At 42.1% G+C, this 24714-nt stretch overlaps 1 protein-coding gene across 10 annotated transcripts in view; it reads right to left on the reverse strand.

The window, feature by feature from the left end:
* The window catches only part of LOC110973937 (uncharacterized), an 86851-nt gene that overhangs the window by 14155 nt on the left and 47982 nt on the right, over window positions 1-24714 (reverse strand). The window contains exon 1 of one of the 10 annotated variants that reach the window (XM_022225191.2): window positions 20749-21532. The exons of 5 other annotated variants lie outside the window; for them this stretch is intronic. The gene's annotated coding sequence lies outside the window, so the exon portion shown is untranslated. Of the gene's footprint in view, window positions 1-595; window positions 752-8288; window positions 8632-8844; window positions 9124-17290; window positions 17886-20748; window positions 21533-24714 lie in introns of those variants that run through there. 4 more of the 10 variants (XM_022225192.2, XM_087144928.1, XM_022225195.2 and 1 more) reach the window with 4 other exon arrangements.

Consider the following 24714-nt stretch of genomic DNA (forward strand, 5'->3'; position numbering starts at 1 on the left):
CCCGCTGCGCACTGAACAAACAGAGTTTCAGGATACTGACCCATTTGCTGAATTACAGGATAAAGATAGCAAACTCGGACCAAATAATGTAAAATCGACTATTGTACATGTACATGTACCAATGGCTAATGTAGAATTTTCTGAGAATCACTCCCTAAAAAGAAAACAAAGTACGATTTAAGGATGTCATGTACACATATAAACTGTTATACAAAATGCAAATACTCTAGCACTGGCAAGTCAGCATAACACTGTCTACTCAAATGCAAAATACATGTATATGGGTAAAAGAAAAATTGGTCACATCAACTCAATTCCTGTATGTTCAAGGCCATAACGGTATGGGGTAATGTATAAGTATAAAAACCTAAGATCAGTGCAATCCAGTACTGACCCTCTCACCCAACGCTCCAAGCTATCTTCCCCACAAAACCACATATTATAGCCCTCTGGCAACATAAACACCTCACAGAACATTTTCTGTCAAAGAAGTGTCACAGAATCTTCCGAAAGAGTCTGGGACTGCGGTTTCACAATGCAGCACTGAAACACAGTTTTCCCCGCAGCAAAGTAAAGGAAATAAATAGGTATTTACCATTATCTCCTGCTGTTTCCACATAACCTCCACCGGAAAAGAGGACAGAATCACACAGACAGGGAAGGAAAAAAAAAACCTGGAGCGACACACAACTGACCAGCTCTACAACACTTGTGTTCTTGGGAGGCTGTGTCCAACGCAAGTCTGCAGTCATGGCAGTCATTAACTCTAAAATGATGTGATGCTTTGGTCAGTTTGAATGGCCTGTAGACTTGAGTGCTGAGGAAGCTGGCCCAAAATCTTCATGATGTGACTCAACCATTGGCATTAAAAAAAAATGACCCCCCAAGTGCAGCATGGAAGGGGTGATTGTTCCCAAACAGGTGGTCAAATACTGCTTGGTTTAGTGTTGGGCATTGGGCATAACACCGCATAGGCACTAGTTCAAAGTCTCTGCTGCCGGTACATGTACTTGTACAGTACATGTGTGCTATTCTGGGACCAAGCTGACCTCAGAATGTTGATGAATAGAACATGTACGCTTGGTTTCAGGTCAACCCACTGAACTGGCCACAGGCCATACAATGTAGGGCCATGCATGCATGCACGCTTGCCCTCAGCATGCAGTGGAGTGGACTGTATGCATGTAACAGGCACATGTATAATCATATGCAGAGGGGGGGGGCTAAAATGTGTGTGGCCTGAAAAAAAAAAGGAACTGTGGACTTCACACACAATGGACCCTGACCATATACATCAGAGATGAATGGGCTACGATAGGATTGCCTATGTCAAGTACGATTCACTGGGGAGGCACACAAAGCAGGTTTTCCAGCAGCGATAAGATAATACATCAGGCAAATTGCCTGCCCAATCTACTATCATAGGGAAAAGATATAAAGCAAAATTACAAATGACCTCAGATAGCCAATGAAATGAAAAAACTGTGATGCAGTACTCGGCATTCTGTATAATTTGCTGGAAATGCTAGTTCTCAAAATGAAGTTCTTTACCATATGTCAGTAATTAACATAAATGACTGCTGCTTTCCCTTTTTTTTTAAGAGGGAAGTCTCTGTTTTACAAACTATACAGGCATCCAACATGCATGTAAATACTGGCTTCTCTCCATGGAAAGCCATACTGGAAATGCAATCATTTGTCTGTGAGAAAGAAATTCTACGGCCAAGACATGAAACAATGCACAGCACCTTGCATATTCTTGTACAATAGAAAAATGCCACAACATGATGCACCTCCAAAAATACCACAATTCCTCACGGATACGGAAAACAAGAGATTGAAAAATGCATGTCAAATGGAAGAGAAACCCACGGAACATGGAAAATGAGAGGTTGAAAAATGCATGTCAAACCAAAGATTCAGAAAGTCAAACAATGTATGGAAGAGAAACCCAAGGAACATCCAGCATTGGTGTTGTAACAATGGCAACAATAAACGCTGTGACCTTTTTTGAGCATTTCACAAAAGGACACAAGTTTTTCCCAAGTGGCTAAGATCATGTGAATCTTTCCACTGATGCTTACCATGAGGTAAACCAGTAGACAAATCAAACTCTAAAATTCCAGAAATTTGATGTCAAATATCCAGGAATCACACAAAAAAATTCTGCACAAGATCTCAATCCATGTTCTGACTGTACAGAAAACAACACGGAATGTGTGATCTTGATAATGTTAAAAAAGAGGGGAAAAATACATTAACTTTATTCCATCTTCACAAGGTGAACGAAGTTCAAGATGACAGTACACATAGTTTGTATATATGTTCATCAAGCTTTTGTCCACAGCTCTAATTCAATGCCAACAATGACATGAAAAAAAGATTTGGGGGAGGGTCACGTTTATTGAAAATTAAAATGCTGCACATACCATTCAAGGAAATATGTGCTATTCTTCGTCTGATTTCCAATACAGGCAATTCACAATAGTGCACCTCCAGAGTTTGCAGTGCGTTGACCAATCACATTGCGTGAGATTTGTTCACCCTTTCTAAATGAGCATTGGGTTGTCGATTTCACGCACTGTTTGCGACTTGAAGCTTTTCATAAAAATATTACTCAAATGGATAAATGATATCAAAAAGTATTACTCAAAACTATAACTGCAGTGTCCTATGGTGATATCATATTCCACATGACTGTTGAGTTCAAGTGAAATTAAACATTAAAGAAACTTTTACAGGTTTTGTGATCAGAAATGCAGATCATTTGCCTCTGCCCTACTGTATGCACATGCAGCAAGCCCTGGCCGACATTTGATATCAGAAGAACAGTTCTAACCAAATTCCTTAGTGTTGGGGGTCAGCATACAGATGTACATGTAAAAGAAAGATTCTGGTAATGATTGACGGGGTGTGTCGTTTTTGCAATTTCTAAAAGAAGGGTGGGCCAGTGAAGGCAACCTGAAGCGAAGGCACAACATATAAACAAAACAACGAACAGTGACCACCTGAAGGGCTGACCTACACGTAAGAACAAAGTACTTGAGTTTAGACTACTAGAGGAACTCACAAAGTCTTAGATCTTTGAAATGTCAACTTTTCAACCTTAATATTACTGATGCCTTTTCCTGCATTTACATGTATATATGACACATTTTATAAGTGTTGAAATGATTCACATACAAGTGATTTTCCTGCACATTAGCAACATCATTGTCAGGGACCAGAGTTCTGCAAGGCAGACCAGTTCAAAGTGGGAGAATGTGCCTGCAGTGAGTTCTACCATACCAATCACTTGGGGGTGCAGTCCACTAATTCAAACGAGAATTTCTGGCCAGCTCATTAGCACTGAAAGTGCCCCCACAGTATCTTTTGAAAAAGGAGATTGTATGGCCCCCAAAATGGTGAGATTGTGTAAATCCTTGCCAGAATCAACTCCCTGGGTCTTTGAGCTTCATCTGAGAGCAGAATGGTTAAAAAATTACTGTTGAATAATGGTTCTAAGTGCCCAAGAAAGTTGAGGGTTGTCACTTGAAAAATGGCTGCAATGGGGGTAAATTTTTTTTAGGGAATAACTCAAAATGTAATCGGTTAACCCACAGAAAACTGGAAAGAAAGTGAAAGATTATGGACCATTTAACATGTGTTTCAGATGCCTCAGGGATGTTGGTACGCATATTATTGAGCCCCGAACAATGTTGATTTTACACTGTTTTCAATGGGGCCTGAATTGGTGGACTACACCCTTGGAATAATCGATGATCAACCCTCAAGAGTTCACAGGTCGCGGCCCTTTCCTCCCCCCTAAAAAAAAGTTGTTTTTTTTTTCAATTCCCAATACTTCCCATTACAACCTTTGACACTGACCACTGCACACATATGCAACTAAATTTTCCAAACAGCTCTGCTTACATCACCATCTGCTCAGCCCCTCTCACTCTGACACAATAGGATAAACTAGCCTGTCATCATCTGCCTGTTAAATGTGAAGCCATACCTTTTAACTTAATATTTCATGTTCAATATGAAAACAAAAGATTGCTTTTAATTACTGTTTGCAGTAATAGGTTTAAAAAGTCCCCAAGCTGTGAAACGTAACAACAAAACCCAACTTTCAGTGGTGTTGGATAATTTATCCTAAAGGTGCCTCACATTCTAGGCAAAAATATCACATAACCACTGCAAATGAAGAAGCTATGGCTTATCAGGAAGGGCCCCCCTCCATCTACTGCCCAGGTCCACAAGAAAGAAATGAAAATCATAATAGTTACTCACGCCAGCTTCCTGCATACAGTAAGCGTACAGCAAAAATGGCTGTTCAAGGAAAACACATACACGAGCAAGGTGCATGTATGTTGCTGTTGCTCTTTTCCCATCACAAAAGGTCACACTCACGTCATCTTTTTCAGAATGTAACGTTTACAGAGCTGAACATTTCAGTTGAGTTGCTATGAATGCCGCAATGATTAATTTTTCTCTCCAACAGTTATTGTTCTGAAACTTTACCAGTTCACATTGTACATACCATGCTATTCTGGACAAGTCGGGCTGTTGTTTGTGTGTTTTTACCCGTTGAATACATGATCCCTTGCATAGGTTATTCCATTCATACTGTTTAACCCAAAATCTACTTCCTGAAAGTATTTCTGACAAAGGATCGAACGCTTGCTTATTGGTAACAATCCATCACCACGGAAGAAAAAAAAATTAGTGAAGCCCCTTTTCTTAAAAATACAGGAGTTTTTGTATAAGTCAGTGTAACATTAAAGTGTTCTTCCCGGCATGACATCAAAGTTTTCCCCATGAATATGGAAATCTCTGTAAGCATAAACCCACAAAGGCAGTAAGAACCCCTTGGAAATGTTGAGGCAAAAATTGAAAATAAGTTTAGATGAGACACAAATGTACACAGCGAAGGTTTGAATAAATTTAATAAGATTCCATTGCAGCTACCATTGAAAGTGTTCTGCAGGATTCTGTGATAAGATGCAACTCTACTGCGCAGCAAACCACAGATTCAAGTAAGTACCTCTTTTAAAGTTAACACACAAACAAATCTGTTTTGCATTATCCCTTTATTATTATTATTACCGATATACTGGTATTATGACATATCATAACATCACATATCAGAAATTGCCAGTGATGCAATATCTATCACCATCATGGAATGACAAATGAAAAAATAAAACACATTGGAACTTTTGCAGCATCCCCAGAAGCCTGCCCTGCAGGAGAATTTTTCTTCATATCACAGAATTTATTTGAGGGCGCTCCTTAACTTCCAAAGCTGAACTGCGGTATGCATCAGTGTCGCCCGTACTTGCCCCATATTTACAACATGCAAGAGATGAGACTTTCAGCAGCAACCTGTGATGCCCATCACTTATGTTCAGCAAAAGCAAACAGTGCAACATTAACCTTTGCAAACAGCAATACAGGAGGCCACATAAGGAAATCTGCGTGGGCTCCGAGCATAACAAAGAGCACTTTTCTACAGGTACCACCTGCCGTTTCCAAGGACAGATAGAGCAATTTTGGTGTTATAATTTTTTTCCCAGTCTCAGAAAGTTTCATACATTGCCATCATGAGGAGGGGGTTAAGGATTTAAAAAAAAAAAAGGGCCTCTGTTTATCTACTTCTCAAGCTGTGGTGGGGGGAGAGGTCCTGACCCAGAAGAACCTGCAAAACAAACAAGATTCTGGCTTTCTACCACATGGCACAGTGTAAGTGGTAGCAGAATGACCAAAGCGATCTCAAGCTTTGGGGACCTTAACATATGCCAATCATCAGTCAGCTGTATATTTCCAAGATGTGAATAATTAAACATTCAAAACAGTTATGTCGGCACAGCTCCTTTAACTTGGGGACAATCCCGCCCTGATACCTGACGAAGTACAGTGGACCACCAAACAACAAACATGCAATGTCAACCACTTCCCACAAAAGCTAATGATTTGTTTTCTCCAAAAAACTTCTGATTTGTAGCTGATCTGATCTTGTGTGTTTTGTTTACATATGTGAATTCCATCAAACTCTGTGTGCTTTTGCTCTTTTGGGGGGGGATGCTACATGTGACTTTAATAGGGCAAGGGCAAGGTACCCCTCACACACACACACACACCCAATTGTGTATTTGCCTGCAACCGGGGGACCCCCTATTGTTCCTCTTTTGTTCATACTTTTTTAGAAGACCACCCATATGTTTTGTACACAGTTGTCAATCGGGGACCCTCTGTCAATCGGGGACCTTATTGTCCTCTATTGTTCAGGGTCCCCAATTGCATGCAGAAACAAACTCACACACACAAAATGCCCCAGTGAAGAAGTACATGTATGCAGAGCGAGCTATGCACAAGTACTTTTTCTGTTTAATTCACTTACATATACCGGTATTCTTTGATTTCAAAGCCTTTTTGCAGGAAGCCAGGCGTTTAGTTTGACCACAATGTGTGACTCCATTTTCCCAACTGTGCCAGTAAACAGGCAGGTAACATCTCCCTGATAAAGGTCGCTGATCTCAATCCCTCCCCCTTCCCTGAAGAATTTTCCTCCCTTGATCAGCAGAAATCTCCAAGCAACTTTCACCCTGCACCGTATTTAAAAAGGTCGGGATCCACATCTTTTGCTTGTAAAGTGTATCAATCATTTAACTTACAACAAGCAATTTCTGTCAGTAATCATTCAACTCTAGTTTGCCAAACCCATGGTTGGTAGAAAGTTGTGGGGGGGGTGTTACAATGATATTCACATGTGAAGAACTCACTACATGCATGTGTACACAAGTTGATGCCTATTTAGAAAAGGCTGTTCTGAGCCGCAAACCTGGGCCATTTTCCAATACTCATTCAACTTCGTCTCCGTCTCAGGCCTGAAGCATTTCACTGAAATTGAAATACTGTAATATTTGGCTCTTTTGCATCTTACTTGATGGTTTGTGGCACTATCAGACTTACTATTGCACTTACAACCTCAAAGTCGGGAAGTAAAAAAAAAAAAAACGGATGAAGCCGGAGACGGAGCCAAAGTTGAATATTGGAAAATGGCCCGGGTTTAAAGCTCCCACACAAGCCTGTCTGTTCTTCGTCAACAAACTTGAAATCAGAAAAGAAACAGCTAAACTGTCACCAGAGGGCTGGAATCACTAAAGGCACACCTGTAGGGCATTGTGGGGAAAAGTCAGCATCATCGCTGCCATACACTGCGGCTGATCACCCGGTCACAATCTTGAAAACTTGAGCATCAGTTTACATCAACTGCAGGCTCTGCATGTACATGCCCCTTGAAACTGAGAAATATGCAGGGATGACCGATGCCATAAGTGGATTACCCGTAAAGGGTGATGAAAGCACCCAGCAAGTATGGCTACATGTACATGTAGACAGAAAATGGTCAATCCATAATCCCACAACAACAATGTGTAATCAAATCAGCTGAACATCACCAAGCTGATACATAGCTACATGTACGGTAGCATCATGTCAACTGTTGCTCCCAACGTGCTATGCGCTTCCACTGGTTTAAGACCTCTGATTTAATCACTACTATAATACCTAATTGTTCTGTGGCAATCGAGCAGGCATTTACATGCACACATATGATAAATAATTGAAAATGGAAGAGTTTCACGGCGGAACTATGCTGATTGATTCCCGGAAGTCTGCACTTTTGCACGCTGAATGTAAATTTTGCCATTTCTGACCACAAGCGAGGGATAATGCGACATGTTTTTTACGACATGGAGAACTGAATGCATACTGCATACCTACAGTGTGTAATATGTGCATGTATGAACAGGTGCCATTGGTCTTTATTTTGAATAATTCACATATACACACCACAACCGAGAATGTCAAACAGGCAAACAGAAAACATCTATGCGAGCAATGTGCATGTGTACGTGTATGTAACATACGTGAACGGCAGTGGGACAGTCTGCAGTGATGAAAGTCAACAGCAACTCGAGCATGACACGGCCGGCCATGTACCGGTTGTTGAACAACATGCACAAGGGTGCAATGCTCCTTTCCCAACTGCCGTAACATGGACGTTGTGCAACTCCGGGAAAAATGCACAGGCTCAAAAAAGACAATAAAGGTGCTTGTTAACTGTCCACTGAAGTCCACTTTTTTTTTTCTTTTCCTTTTTCTAAAATATTTTTGAACAGCGATACCTGATGACTCCAAGGTGTTCACAATAACAGCTGTTTAGTTCTACACGATACACTCACACACATTACACAATCACAGTGAAGTACAACATGGAGAAATTGTTACGGCATACATACCACAATGACGCAGGATGAGTGCATTATCGTTGCAATTCCAAAATACAAGATAAAAAGACCCGCCCTCAGCAATAGCAGCTGTAGTCATCGAACAGTTCCTGAGTTGGTTGGGTTTTTTTTTTTCTTTTCTTTGGTTTTGGAGTTTACAGAGGTGGTCTTTGTTTGAAGGCTGGCTTTTTTTTTTTGGCTCATGTGAGCAGGTTGGTATTTTCTTACTTATCTATGTATTTTTTATTTTATTTATATTTTGAGTGTCAATAATCCTAGTCTTCATTTGGTCACCGTTCATCCAAAAATGAGAAGTGACCCCGTGGGCACAATGCTGGCCAGGTGATCAGCAGGGTGGTCACTGGTGACATGGCGTCAGCCAACTGCCCATTGGTGCCCAGCAGGCCTCATGAAAAGCAATTGTTGCCGCAGCATTCATCACGGAGGCCTGATATGAGAAGGTTACTTGATATGCCGTTGTCACGCACAGCTCGCCAATGTGCTGGGCCATTTTCATATATTATTAGGAGGGGGGGGTAGAAGGAGCGATCAGCTATTGTACACTCACATCGAGGTGGGGGACGATATGCAGTATGCCCGTGTGTGTGGTGCTGCATGGGTACATCCAATAGGCGCAGTCAAGGATGACCTGGCCTGGACCGAGCAAGAGTGGCCGCTGATAATATATCAAACACAACATGTGCATTATGTGGCCCCAGCCCACGCACACACACTCACACAAAAAAAACCAGCTCTTTTATTATGACCGACCAGGGAGGTCAATTCATAACCAGTGGACCAATGAAGTACAGTACCTTACAATGTACATGTACGCCCTTCCACTGTGGACAGCCTTGCTTTTTCATGAATTATGCCAAACGAATACACCATTCATCCGTATCACAAAAGCCCAATTTTTGTCCCCGGTGTGAGAGAGAAGAAAGCAAAATAAAAGACCACAAAAGAAGGGCTCAATACTGTGTAAGGATAACATCATAACATTACTGTATGGCAGAGTTGACCCCAAAAAGAAAAGAATGCCATGCAGGCCCCTCAAATGCATGACTGAAATGCAGAATGTTGAAATATGGAAGGAAATGAAAGAAAAAATCTGAGATCCTATTCAACGGAAACAAAAAAATTCATGCCTGTTTAAGAACTTGGAACACTTCTAAAGTCACAATATATGTGTGTACCACCCCAAAATTCAGCTTTAAAAGTTTCAATAGGAACTGAATTGCACTTGATTTGTCAACAGCTCTCTATCAATCAAGGGATCTGTCGTTCTAATTCCACTGCTAAAAATACCTGGAATCAGTTTAGAATCAGCAGGTGAGGTAATCATTAATCTTTTTTTAAATAAATAACAACACACGTTGCACGCAATTGCGATGTTATCTGACAAGCAACATTTGGTGTTTCCGGATGTTTTCATTTTCCTCCAGTCTATTTAACAGCAGATAAATTGGCCAATAACCTCACCAGTGATTTGACCCAATCGTTTTCCAGCTATGAAACAAACCTATCGAATGCCATGCAAGTTTTTTTTTGGTCTTCTGTACATTTTCGTTCCAACCCCAATCACCTAGGAGAGTACACATAATCACCAATGTTTAACTACCAGTACTGCGGAAAGTAGGCCTGTGCCGTGTACCCGCCCGTCGATATCAAAACCGGTTCCATCTTTTTCGGGCCGGGTACCCGTACAAAAAAGTAAATAAATTAGGAACAAACATCCATGTATAAAATGTTTGTGAAATTTCACAATGAAGGGCAGACTTGCTGAACAATCACCGTGCCGCTGAAAACTCGGTCCCGTGGTCATACATGAAACTTCAGTTCAGAGATCAACAGCTACATGTACTGTTGTTATCTACACTGCATGTTGTACTGCAGTTGTTTTCCTAGTTCCGGATTTTCGTAGTTCACAAGAGCAAAAAATTGACTAAAATTCATGGAGCGATAGGTCACTCACTACGTGTGATTTCAAATACTTTTTTTTACTGAATAGTCGTATACACTTTTGCATGTAATGTCTGCTTAATCAAAATGACTTTTAGAGTTTCCGCTTTTTGTTAATTGACCGAAAACTGAAATCTTTCGGATCGTGCAGCATTACCATGTAAATTCGTTGCGAACTCAACTACACAGGCGCAGCAGAAATGTATGTGACACAATGGGTTTGTCAACTGTGCGGCACGGGGAGGGTACCGTTGATAGCTCACTGTACAGTTGAAGAGTCAAGTCAAACATTACGCAGTTTCTACTTTTTAATTCATAGGAATTCTTATTTTTGATTTAATTCACTCAAAGTTAAGATATTCTTTATTAGAAAAGCAAAAGTACTTTTAAATTAAAGCATTATGAATTTCCTCCGTGATTCAGCAGAACTGTGGATGAGGAATTGAACAAAAAAGCAGGAAGGATGTTTTCTGTATGACAAATCTAAAGTGTTTCTTTCATTTGAAAAAAGAGAAATGTTGACAAGTCACAATACAGTTGGTCAGTTACATGTCACTTGTCAAAGTACTTATAGATTAAAATCTCAACAACTCGCACCTCAGGGGAATGGAGTTATCCTAAAAAAGTATTTCTTAAACTAAACCACTTTATCATGGTACCGTCCTGTGGCAAAACTTGTCATATCGTTTGTCTTGTTTACAATGTGAAACGCTGCACACAGTACATATACCATTTTCTTCACAGGCTTCCCTACCTGTGGTCACATGACCTTTCCTTTTGCAGTCACATGGCCGCTGCAGGGTCAGTGATTGGTCTGCCTGAAGGGGACTACAATTGGGTCCGCGTTAGCAATCAGGTTATAGCTTCAGTAGCTTGAAAGCCAGGATTGCAGTTTCAGGTACATGTAACGTTGGTTTATGCAATGTGCATACAATTGGTCCCCCGTGAAAAAAGAAATGCATTTGGCAGTGATGAATCCTAAACCTTTATATACTTTCCACACTTTCAATGCCGTTTGAGGCATTTTGGTGGCTTTTTTTTAATCCAAAACTTCAAAGTAAATGGATATAATGGTGTGGGAATTGTTCGAGTTACGGAGGTATTTTTTTTACCGAAAAGCCTTTTAACCCGTGACGTACGTAGCTCTGATCTGGTCCGCACGTGACCATTTGTGCACGCGCATTCCGCATGTGGTCATGCAGCACCCGGGACATTTCCTGTGAGCGGTTGCTGGTGCGTTGGTGGTTTGCAGCTCTCAGCTGTTCTGATGTTCCTAGTGAAACTTTGTTTTTGTTTCATATACCCACAAAAAGACAATTTGCAAACTAAAGGTAACAATTTTTTTTTGATAAAAAGGTAGGAGAGATTAACCCCGACGTTTAAAACAATGTGCTGCTCGCTTCCTATGTACGAAAAGAGCCGTGTTTCGGGCACATGGTCCACCAGGGTTGCGCACTATGCCTTTTTTTTTATCAAGTGATCTCTTTTCCGGGTGCCCAGGTTCCCAATGTTGACAAAAAATGGGTACACGGTTCCAAAAATATCCGGAAATGCACACCCCTAGTGGAAAGAGAAATGCTCAGAAAGGATTATGCTGATTTTTTTTACAGTGAATCTGGAATACAAACCACGGCTTTCAAGTAAAGTTTGTTTCCCTTCCTGACACCCACAAATGACAGGATCCTCAGTCTTCATAGACGGCCTTGTCATGGAAGAAACGATCCCCTTTACTTTGGACTGCAATTAAAATCTCAAAAGAGCGAGAAAACTCTCACCTTTTTCGCTGATTTCTTTTGACGTATTTTGATAAGAACAAATTTGGTACATGCACGCTTGGTACATACCGCTATTTCAACAGGATCATAAAAACAAGTTGACAAGGTTGATACGGTACCAGAAAAGATACTCTACCATAACCGGGTTAGAAAAGCATAACCTGGTGTTTCCCGGCGTGACAAATTTACATTAGGCTTTCAAACAGTACTTTGAAACGTTTGCCAAACCAGCACATTTTCTGTCCAATCTATAAAGCAATTAAATCCAAAGGGTTTTTTTTTTTGTAGTGGTGCCCAGCTATTTTCAAACTCAGTACGGTCAGCCTCTGATGGAGAATTCCTACTGCTCTCCCCAAATCACGGTGAATATTTACAAACTTCCGGCCATATTCCTGAGCAGCTGGCCTGAAAATAGGAGAATGTCTTCTAGCCCTACTGCATTATAACAAAGTAGCACTGCAATACTGTGCATGTCTAGGCTAAAACTCTGGCAGCTGTCTAACATTTCCCTGCTGAAACCTGACCAAAGGCTGCATTCCAGCGAGGAAGTGCACTGTTAACTGCTTAGAATGTACATGTACATGTACATTAGAGTGTGTCAGTGTTATTTCGAATGGGGAGCATAGGTCATTACTTCAGGGCTGCAATTACGTATTTATTACTTAACCCCCAAAAAAAGATGATTTACATTTCATGTATTTCCAGTGATGCATGCAAGGACACAGTGGGTTACTGCATGCATAAAAGTAGCTCATAACTACGAGTGGTTTCTCCTTGGGGAAAGACATGGTACAATCAGCCTCACATTGCATCCTTGGAATCATTGTCCTCCTGTCAGCAAGCTGCATTAATCAACCAAATCATATCTTTCTGCTGAGACTTTTTGGTCTTGGCTAAAAATGGAAGACCTTTGGCTCCCGCTCTTGCATTCTGCAGGACAGGGCAGAGTTCACCGAGAATGGTCGGTTACAGATTATATGCGTACAGTCATGAAAATTGGAAAAACTGACATGTTGAAAAAAGAAGTGCTGAGTCACTGTTCAATACCACTTTTCATTTGGACAGACGATGGCCAAAGCAACCATCAAACCTTACCAAAGTTTGTTTTCAACATTCATTATCCAACTCTTCCATTCCTGGGCTGGTTTAACAGGATTTTCTCGTTTGATCTTCCAATGCCATTACAACTACATTGTATCTTGACTTGGAAAAAAATGCCTCCCGTTATCCAAAGACAATCTGCTGAGGAGCATGATTTGGGTTGTTAAAATTTCACCATCGGACTCCGTGAAAATTGTAATTTTAACTGCTGCACAAAGGACTGGCCTGGATAAGTGGATTCCCCCCCCCCGACAAACACAGCTTATCTGCAACATGCTAGTTTCGTGAGCGTCACCAATGCAGGCAAGAGGTAGTAGAAGTGTGTAGGGTTGTGATCCGCCATTTTGATGGCAAGAAGATCTTGCCTAGTTGCTGCTCAACTGGACCCAGTCCATATGGCTACCTCTTTGGGCATTGCCATTAGTTTTCCTCAGTGAATAGACATAGCTGCAGGCAACAGTGACTGTTTTCGAATGTGACCTTGGGCTACAAGAGTTCAATTGAAACATTTGAATTTTGGCCCCTTTTAGCTTTCTGGATTTCCAATACAAGTCAGTCAAGGCCAGACAAAATTAATGCTTCCATTTTGTTTTCACTTGAAAAGAGTTGCTGGGAGTCAGTTTTACAAATGTCTCCTGAGTTCAGGCGCTCAGGTATCAGAATCGTTGAGACTGTAAAGAGGCAACCTCCCAAGGGAGTCACTTTAGCCCTGCTGAATTATCAAAGGGAAAATGACGCTGCATAATTGCCTACACGTTCAGGGCAGTGCCACTGGCTGGGGTGCATGGTAACTGAGTCGACAGCCTCATCAGCAATTGCCCTTCTTCATTTTAAAGAATGTTCCCACTGAAAAATCAGCCAACCATAAGGCATCCCTTGAACGACCACCTTGCTCCCTCAAGAAACCAGGCAGCCTGTCAACCTTTCACAATAAAACATACCCTGTAACCCCCTCCCCAGAAAATCCAATTTATTTCCCCTCCCCACCCCCCCCCAAAAAAGGTCATTACATTTCAAAACTGAAAATCAATCTCCCTGTGCACAAATACTTCAAGTTTTTTTTTTGGGGGGGGGAGAAAAAAGCAAAACAAAAACTTCCAAGCACAACCATATCTAATTCAAAGTGTTAAACAAGGAAGTTGAGGTAATGATCTTATGGGCTAGTTCTTAATATCCTCGGGGGCATGTCGGCTGTACAACGCAGCAACAGGAACCTGAATGTAGCTCTGCAGGACTTGGAAAGGTAGGGTGAGCATTTTTTTTATAAGTTGGTGCTCAGATTTTTTTAAAACAAATTTTAGAGGAGGAAGGGGAAAAAGAATGACAAAAGTATTTTCTATGGTCTCAAGAAAAACAAATAAAGGTCTTCAAGTTGGAGGGAAGAATATAAAACAAAACAAAGAAAAAAGCGATATCCCTTACCAATGGCACTAGCAGCCGAGGACCGTCAGACAGCAGAGAAAAAAGAGAGATTTTTACACTTACGGTATATCGTTAAATTGTTTGGTTGTCAGATCCGAAACTGCTCAAAATAAAACAAAAAAACTTTTTTGGCTCTGAATCCAAAAGGTTGGCGGATCCAAGCCCACATAAAAATAATTAATATAAAAATAATACATATATGTATGATAACTGTGGGAGCTAGAATCCTGAATACATGCTCCAATATAAAGATTATATTTGGTTTCCTTTTTTCCCTGACACATCAACCTTTCCAAACACACTGTCACTACTGCCCTCAGTGACTGTATTCTCTCTGAATACTGGTCACTAATGATTAATTCTCCCACTGTCATCTGTTCCGATACCGTCGTATCAAATCCTCTCGGTAACCAAAAAACTATGTGGGATATTTCCAAAAAAGTTCTTTTTCAAGAAAACGGAAAATTCTAATTTTATCCCTGGAACAGGAAGAGCTGCATTTCACTTCCTGACCAGCCAATAAAAATCAGCGATTGCTCCCCACTGTTCACATTTGTTCACCCTGCTTTCCTTATGTTGGCTGGTGAACAGTCTGAATCCCCTATGCCCTAGCTATACATCTTAATACACATTATTTACACAAAGATGTGAGAAGTCATCAACAGCCAACACTTGAAACACAAACAAGTTTCATTCCATGGATGCCCAACGTTTTTTTTCTCTCCTTTGAAACAATATGCATGTTTTTGAGGCACTTACGGTTTGAATAACGTAACAGATTTCCTTAAAGTGCCCATGCAGAGTGATTTTTCTTTCAAAAGTTCTTGAAATGCATGTATGCTCCTTTGTTCGATGTTAGATTTTTGTGCTGCCATTGTAAGGGCGTTTTGGTGCCATTTTTATTTTTATGCTATTACCAATTTGCAAACTGATGAGCATAAGTGTGACATCATCCATGGTTGAAATCTCATTGTTACAGTTAGGTCCGCATTGCAACTTGACGTTTTGGGGTGGTTGTTTGCTGTTGAAAATTGTTCACAAATTTCACCTGGCAACCTCCTAGATCACAATGCGAAGAGAAAAACCCTTAATGAACAGGGTCTTCCCAGCATAGCTGCAGCACCCTCATTTGTCAGGAAAAGCACAGGAAAAAATGGTTAGAAAAATAAATTGCACTTTAGCAAACTGCACTGGTGGCGGAAAAGAGAACTCCGATCTTTCTTAAACTTACATTGAAGTGGATTAGAAAGCTGCCGAGAACGTATTTCCAACTAAAATTCACATTGTTGTAAAGAGAGAGAAATGTTTATTTTAAGCACTTGAATCTGCCGCTGTAGAGAACATATGCAGTTCACATGTACCGGTATTTCCAGTTGCACAAGATAATTCAATAAAAGCAGTCACCAAAGAATGACTGCTCCCCCCCCCCAACAAAAATAAAATGTTTACCAGTGTTTAATAACCCAGCTGCTATTGACTGACTGTATTTCCAATCAACAGTGCTGCTCATTTTGCAGGCAAAAAAGGCATGAGTAAACCAGCTTTTCAGAGATGGTTTCAAGGCACTAATGGGATGTTTGTCCAGGTCAAGGCCAGAGCTGTGCATGTGAGCATCATGTATGAGGATGAACCTGGTCTATGCAAGCAAGTGCCACATACAATGCACACAGGCAGTTATATTCAGGTAAACTGTAGGCCTATATGTATCAATACTTAAGCTGGTCCAAGCACCTTGTTATGAGGTTGAACACACAGGTACGGGCATTTGAACATGATCGCAAGTATTGTACACTGTACTTCATGGTACATGTACTGGTACATTGAAAATGCAGCGAGGCAGTTTACTGTCCATTAAAAAAAAAAAGAGAGTGACCTGATAAGGACAGAGGCCTCTCAAGGCATACAATCAGAAGACGACCTGTGAGAACCTTTTGAAAGATTTTTCCGCAAACAAGAATTTGAACGTGGACTTGTGAACAAAATGCAGAAAACACATTTCCGGTGACAGTGGCGTTAGTTACGAGCCCTGCAAAAGGCAACATGTATGGGGTGTTGCCAGACTCCCCAACATTTTCCTTCACTGTATGCCTGACAACTTTTACAACTCACTCTACCCCAGTTGGAAACAAGGTCCAAATTCCACACATTCGGGAAAATATTTGTCTTATCAATGTCACCCAGTTGCGGTACGCAAGTAAGTCTGGAATTCAGTCACTGAATCGTTTGGCTGCGGCTAGATATTACACGGGAGTCTACGGTAGTGGCCGTGGCCAGTTCCCATTGAGTCGTGTGTAATTTCAAGCCGCAGCCAAGTGATTGGGACGCAGCCCCTCTCTTTTGGTTCATACTAGTTTTGTTGGGATGCTCAAGCCTACTGCAATGGGCAAAGTCGAATATCCTTGCCTGAAATTTCATGCATGCACATTTAAAGATTACACAAATGTATCACGCCAACATGATGTCCAAAAATGTTCAACAAAACGCACTGAAATCAGGTTCCTGCAGAATGTGTAGAATGTACATATACATCCCCCTCCCCTGCTATTAAAATTTCATAAAAAACACCCATGAGAACTACCACAGCAGTGTGCAAGTATGTGTCAACCTGAAAGTACACAGCACACAACTGCTTCCCAAGTCATTGCTATATAAAATGACCAAGGTTCGGGTCAAGTGCGGCTATCTTGATTACCCAGCACCTCCAACACCCCCCCCTTCCCACACACACCCACGTACATACAACAATGTACTAACCACATCCACCTCTAACTTAGATCCTGATGTAACAGTCGGACTTTGGGCCGACCAATAAATGAGCTGGTGATCCCTCTGCCTGTACGATATCTGGTGATCCCGCGGTGACCTCACCTCATCTGTGCTCATAACGAAATACTAAACAGCAAACAAACAAACAAACAAAACCCTCCTGACCACTGCCGAGGTCCCCCGCAGGTCCTCCAATGCCAGCCAACAGTACACCATATGGCAATCCTGAATGCTTGTACGGAAGCTAGTTGAGTCCCTCACATCACTACCCCGAGCCTCGTCCCCCAGGTTAATGTTCTGGCCTATTATCATAAATATGTATGTCACAAGTACCTGTACACCCTGCCCCTCCCTTTCACATCTAGGTACCGGTAGGAATGTTCCATTACCGAGGGCAAGGAAACTACGTGTACTTCGCGCTACAGTTGTTGTGCTCAATGAATATAATGGAATAACGCTTGCACAGTTACCTGGGGTATGAACCTAATTCAAATTCCCCCCCTCCACTCGTCCATTGTCATGCCACATACTGTACGCATGTGGCATGACATGAACTGTACGCATGCATGAATGATCACCTGTATCATATGCTGGGGCATGGATACAATGGGCACCGATGTTTTCTGCATACTGTTAAAGCGGCAAAACAGCTGCAGCCTTCATGTATCTGTCGCAACACAACAGCCAAGACAAAGAAAGGCCCTGCTGCAGGTATCGGGAAACGTCTACATGTCCATACAACACCAGTGCAAGCCACATTTTTCGAATCATTCACATGTATTTTTCAAACATCTCCTGCCACATGTCATATCGCACAGCACAGGAATGCAAACTTGTTTTTTTCCATGCGAAAAATTCTTCAGAAAACTGAAATCAAAATATAAAAGCAGCCCAGACAATTTCTAATGCAAAGCACTGTCAAAAAAACACTTGGTTAAAGTTCCTACGATGTCGACAGTGATGTGATAACAAAGAAACAGTGAAAGTTTTCCAATAAAATTGGGTACCAAATAACTATTTTGGGCAAATTGTTTGTGATTTTTAAGTAATCCGATGTCGTCATACTCAACTAATCGATTACCCACTTCCCCTGGCCTTTTCATTCTGTCCCAAAATAATCCAATTCATACATGTTTATATATCAGTCAATCACACACACATTTATTTCCTCCCGTGGCAGAAATAATACTAATAAGACAAGTTTAAAAGACATATATATGCCAGAAGAGGTGGCAACACCTTAAAAGCAAAGCTTGTGTTAGGCATGCCCTCAAACAAAATATACATACATATTAATATAAGAAACAACAAATAATTGTAGCTCTAAGCAATTATAGAGTAATTGTTGAAGATGGACAATGAAAAGAAAAGGTTCAGTTAATTATACCGTTTATATACTGGTATACATGTACAGATATCACATCGAAATGAACAATCACAGTGTCATCCTATGCAAGCAAGCTTGGTTCATGTTTGCTTGACCGTCTATTCTGAATGTGTCATTTCAGTGCTTGTCAGAACTCCTGGCGGCCCCCTCTCCGCATCTCCAGAGTGTTCAAATGGCAAAGAATTGGATATGCACACTGTGAAATTACTGGCTACCGAACTGGACAACATTCAGTCTATCTGTACCAAAGGAATGACTGAGAAGTTGCTGCTCCTTTTAACCACAACCAGTCCCATTAATACATCGCTTGATACCGATACCGTAACATAGGTACAAAAACTTGGCACCAGTTGTGAGAGGATTCCACAAAATGAATAAGCCTTTTGGGAGTTAAATTTGACAAAAGTCTGGTACACTTTAAATTCATGTGAACATAACAATTTGAATTCTCCACTGTTGCTATTCCCTGTGATTCGGGGGAAGCTTTTGCTTAGTTACATAAGAGATGCCTTGCAACAATACACTGTTCTCAATGGATAAGGAGGGCACAAAGGAACCAGTCCATTCCAGAGATGGTGGTCGCTGTGCAAAAGCTTGCCCTGAATCACGAGGTATAACAACTGGGTCTTTAGTCCGGGGAATTCAAATTATTATGTTTATGTGCAATCAGATAAATCAGTGTACCAGATTTTATTCACATTAAACTCGCAAATAGCTAGTATGTGAAGTGCCACCCCCAATCTGTTTTAGGCCGTTTTCCAATACTCAACTTCGGCTCCGTCTCAGGCTTCACCTGTTTTTTCACTAGCTGACTTTGAAGCTGTAAGCGCAGTAATCAGTCTAATAGTGCCACAAAACATCAAATAAGATGCAAAAAAGCCCAAATCACAGCAATCCAATTTAATTTAAATGCTTCAGGCCCACAATCGGGGATTGGTTTTCGGAACGAAGCCGGAGCCCAAGTCGAGTATTGGAAAAGGGCTTCAATTTGTATTGGATAGACCAACTGAGCCCATTGTTACTTGATTTATCACTAAGTCTGGCTTCCTGATGAAAGTGGGCTTACATGCAGCATGGGTTACAAAAGGGTTCTGATTTATCTGCATTGTGCAAGATTCTTTGCAAGACCAGCCAATCAAAAGGGGATCTGGACACTTGAGCCCCCTTTGGTTAGGCTGGGTCACATGAGCATTGTCTAAGAAGGTGAAAATAGCTGATACTTTCAATCAGCACACAACAGCTCAGAGAGAATACGTGATGATTTTCTTTGTGTCTCATTTCAGTCTCCTGGGCCAAGTTTGAGCGACGACTATAGTTGACTGCAGATCGGCTATGACTGCCGGAACGATGGCTGGTTTGGACTATCTAGTCGACAATTTCGGACCAGGCTCCAGGGCACGGTCGCACCGCTGGTTATCAAGAACCGATTTCACTTACCGGTATCATTACGGAGGGAACCATTCACACGAAAATAACTGTACGAGCTTTCAATGGCCACGTACGCTGCGAGAATCGCAGCCAACAGGGAAATGTGGGTAATGAGGAGATTTGAAAAAATAGGCCGACTAGGGTTGTGCGATTGTGACTGAATTGCACTTGCACACTGCAACTGACCACTGGTCAAACTATACTTCGCACCCGAACTTGCCCCTGGGTGCGTAACAAAGAATGAAGTTGGTTTCACCCCAAAGTCCTTTTTTCCCCAGCCAATCTGAGATGAAAACCACCAGTCCTCCCAAGTTTTCGGATCAGCATTCAGTCGGGAGGGTACACTGGGACTATAAGTAGAGACAATGCGGCAAAAGGGCGAAAAAAAATCACGTGTTACTGCTTGATTGAAGACTACACACCCATCACTGGAAATGGGGTGGCCTCAAGGGGTTAAGGAGTGGCATGAGATAGAATGGTGATCTAGAAACAAGAATGTGAATCACAGGCTGTTTCGTCTTGCAGTTGCAGTATGTAGTGCATTATGTGCATGTATGGACAAATAACTGGCAAAAGTACGACAGGTTATGTGCATGTTCCTTACAATAAACTAATATCCTACATTACTCACAATGCAAAGACTGCATATCATTCCAACAGATTGAGCGTGAAGCTACAAGTATCATGGAGAGGGAAGTAGCCTCAGATCCAGCCAGACCCTGGACAGCACGTAAAAGTCTGGACTTTAGCCGTCGCATTTCCGTTGCATCTCTGTCACTCTGCGCCTCAGGGCGCCTCTGCACACAACTTGCCCATAACAGACTGTGCCAAACAGGCTGGCCCAACTTCGTCCAGACTGATGAGCAGTTGCTGAGTGGACGTCAGGTTCCTGTCCAATGCCATGGCTCGGGACGAGGAGCCATCTGCTGTATGCCGTCTGTTAGAGCCGGCTTGCGACAGCCTTAGATAACCATAAGCAGGGCACTCCCTTTCCCCCAATGCAAGTGTAACTCCATGCAGGGACATGTACCTTCAGTTAGTCCTGCCTGGATAGGATACCGCTATAACATACACAATCTCTTTAAACTGCAGTGTGCCGACACCGGAACACTGGCACTGTTACAGAGAGACTGGCACAAACGAACTTACTGTCCTCCTTTGCACTGACGTGGAGAATGTTCGGATGGTGCACTCACATCTGAAGCATGCTGGGCAAGAGGTTGGGTAGGTGGAAGGGAGAATTCTTCCCTTTCCACTTTCCCCCGCCCCCCCAAAAAACAGGCGAAATGCAGCTGATCGGACTGGAACTCCTTCAAACCTCACCCATCCAGACAATGTGCACAACTTCAGAACAAGTCACATACACATGAACAGGCCTTGTTGTTGTGTGGACGTCTTTGTGTGATCTGTTGTTTCACTGGTAATCGTGCTCAATGCAAAAAGCAATGCCCAAGTTGGTATCCACTTTCTGCACTCTCCTGTCGTCCCCCGCCCCCCCCAAATGCCCTGAAGATTAGACTCCATACAACCAAGATAACTTCTCTAAATCCAGTGTTTCACACTGTATTGCAGCGTCAAACACCAACACACAGGATTTGTTCCATGTCTGGCCTAATTTCCACGACGCCAGCGCACAATGTATAAACCCGTACCTGCCTGCTGATGTGGCAACATAGGTCACGTGACCCATCCACATTTTCCCTAGAGGAATCATTGAACATTTGTACATGTGTTCACAGTGAGAAGAAAGGACCGAAATGCATAGGAGTAAAGTTTGTTGAACTCTCGTGTCTGTGACCTCCACCCACATTATTAACCTTGTACAGAAACATCGTCTGCTGAATGTGCGCATGTAGCAAAGGCCTGAAGAAAACTCACACTACCCACTTGGGCATCACATGAGGGCGCTAGATGAACAAGCACAGCCACAAAGTACATTGTAATGCCAGATTTCTGGAGCCGCCATGCTGGCCTTGTGCCAAACTGCCAAACACATGCAGTCGGGATCATATAGGCCTCACCCAGAGCTACCAACTTTGGAAAAGAACAATCAGGGAGATGTCTTGGGGAAGGGGGATGCATGTGCGAGTGCGAAGCGTGAAGCCCTTACGGCGTGGGGTCCAGGGCCCGCTTAACGGCCCCGTAAAATTTTGCAATCTGGATGGCTCTGTGGTGCAATCTGAGGCATGGGGGCAGTGGCTGTCGAGATAATAAGTAAAATACTACATGTAGTGGTTCTTCATTGGAATCTTTTTCATCTGTGGTCAAATTCTTTTCTGGTCCAACAACGTGTGAAGCCTCAGCAAAATTTCAGTGCGGAAGCTGTCAGGTGTATTTTTATAATTATACCGACCTATATAACATATAATATAAAGTTTCAGTTCATTACTCCTAAGCAGGTAAGAAACTTACTTGTACATGTATATGTGAAATATGCATGTACCTTTTATATACTGCTTATTGCTGCCTGCTAGTTGAAGGCTGGGGACTGGTGGATGTGGATGGTTGCTCTGTGGATGCTTGCTCTGTGGATGGTTGCTCTGTGGATGCTTGCTCTGTGGATGCTTGCTCTGTGGATGCTTGCTCTGTGGATGCTTGCTCTGTGGATGCTTGCCCTGTGGATGCTTGCTCTGTGGATGCTTGCTCTGTGGATGCTTGCTCTGTGGATTTGCTTGGCATGTCTGGAAGTTCATGTAGTGAGTAGTACATGGACTGTTCGACCTTCTTTAGCAGTTCTTTTGAATATTCTCTTTATTGACAGGGTACACCAGGGTTTGCTATTTCTCAATAAGTAGTGACTGCAGCACTTTGACACGCATGGAACCGCTAAAGTCAGTCTTATTTTTTCTGACGATGCTGAACACTCTTTCACAAGAGGAATTTGAATGTGGTATGACAAGTACAGCTTTCATAACTGAACTCAGCAAGGAGTGCTTTTTGCATCCATTTGCATCTTGAATTCTGGAGATGATATCCCACTTTTTGTCCACTCTTGTGGATTTATCAAGCACAGCTGGTGTGTTGCAAACTCCACTTCTAGCTTATCAACTACATCAGCACTTCTGTCACGCAGGATGCTTTGAAACCTGTTAACAAAACATTCCACAGAAGCAAAAGACCTGGAGCTCCTCAGAGCAATATCAACTACTTCGGCTTCCTGAAGCAGTTTGTCATTCAGTGGCCATGTCTTCAAAATATAATCACATGCTGACTTGTAATAGCATCGTACTGATCTGAAGAAATGGCTCACCTCCTGCTCAGTGAGGCATGCAGACTTGGTTTCAGAGTCAGTCATGTTCTTGATGCACTCACGAGCATCTTTGCCAATCAGAAGATCTGCCTCACACTTCCGATTCTCTTCCTTTCCATGTTCCTCTGACTTCAGATCTGATGAGAACTTCATAACCACTGACGGCTTTACAAATCTGAGAAGCAACTCCTGTAGGACCCTATTTAACTCTCTATGAAGGATATGGACGCATGGCTCCTCTCTCTGTAGAAGCAGGTTAATTTGATGAAAAATCTGGTTGCTGTACCCCAGAAAAAAGGAGTACAACTTTGACTGAGGTGAGCTAAATCAGCGATGAATTCTTGTTAAGCATGACTCCTGCAATTGGGCTGAAGAATGTCCAGAGCTACATGTAGATTTTGGGCCAGAACATGTCAGCTTTGGAGGGCAATGATCCTTCGGGGCTTGTGTTGATTTCCTTTTCAGTGTAGTTTTTTTTCGTCTTATTTGTAGATGGAGCCCTCTGTTGTGTTGTTTTGGGTGTGCTGTTAATTGCAGATGACAGTGTTTTGATTACAGGCCCATCAGTTGGTGACACTTGTTTCAGTGTTTTGTTGGCACGTGTACTGGGTGAGCGTTGTGTTGTTAGAGCTGAGGCAGGACTTGACAATTGATGAGTTGAAGAACTTTTGTTTTTGCATTGCTTTCACTGATACTCAAATTTCCATGTTAGTTTTTATCTCTTCCTTGGAGAATGATTCGAGTGGCTTCCACTGTTCTAGAAGTCGATCAATACAAACCCCCATGGAGAGCCATTTTCTTCGGAAGATATCGCTGCGACCTCCTTTCCTCACGGAAATATCACAGCTACATACAACACAGAATGCAAAATATTCCCCCTTCTTCAATTTCCGTATGCACAGCCATTCTTTGCTGTATTCTTCTCTGTACTTCTGCAGATATTTCTTAGCCTTCGTTGAGTCTTTCGACGCCATTTTGACCACACGATGAGTCGAGTCTACCGCGTCAGCGATCAACCTTGTTCCCATAGGTGCAATCCGCGCCATGTTGGTTCGCACCATGCTTGGCTAATGAAGGAATGCGTAAGAAGCCTACGGGGTCGAGGTTGCTGCAGCATGTGCACCTGACACCAGCTACATTTATGTGTGTGTGTGACAACCGTCTGGAATCCATCTGCCAAATACGATGTGTACAGCAAGGGTGGCAACAATTCGCTGGTGACAGACTGCTCACTCGTCAACGTTTGGGAAAATACAAAAGTGCATATGCTTACAGGTTACCAGTTGTGTAGACTTGAATCCAGGCCCAATGTACAAGTGAGATTCATCGACATTCGAAATTTATGTA

The sequence above is a fragment of the Acanthaster planci genome, linkage group LG13, assembly GCF_054643075.1.
Source record: "Acanthaster planci isolate LZ-2023a linkage group LG13, COTS_SCS, whole genome shotgun sequence".
NCBI classification, from domain to species: Eukaryota; Metazoa; Echinodermata; class Asteroidea; order Valvatida; family Acanthasteridae; genus Acanthaster; species Acanthaster planci.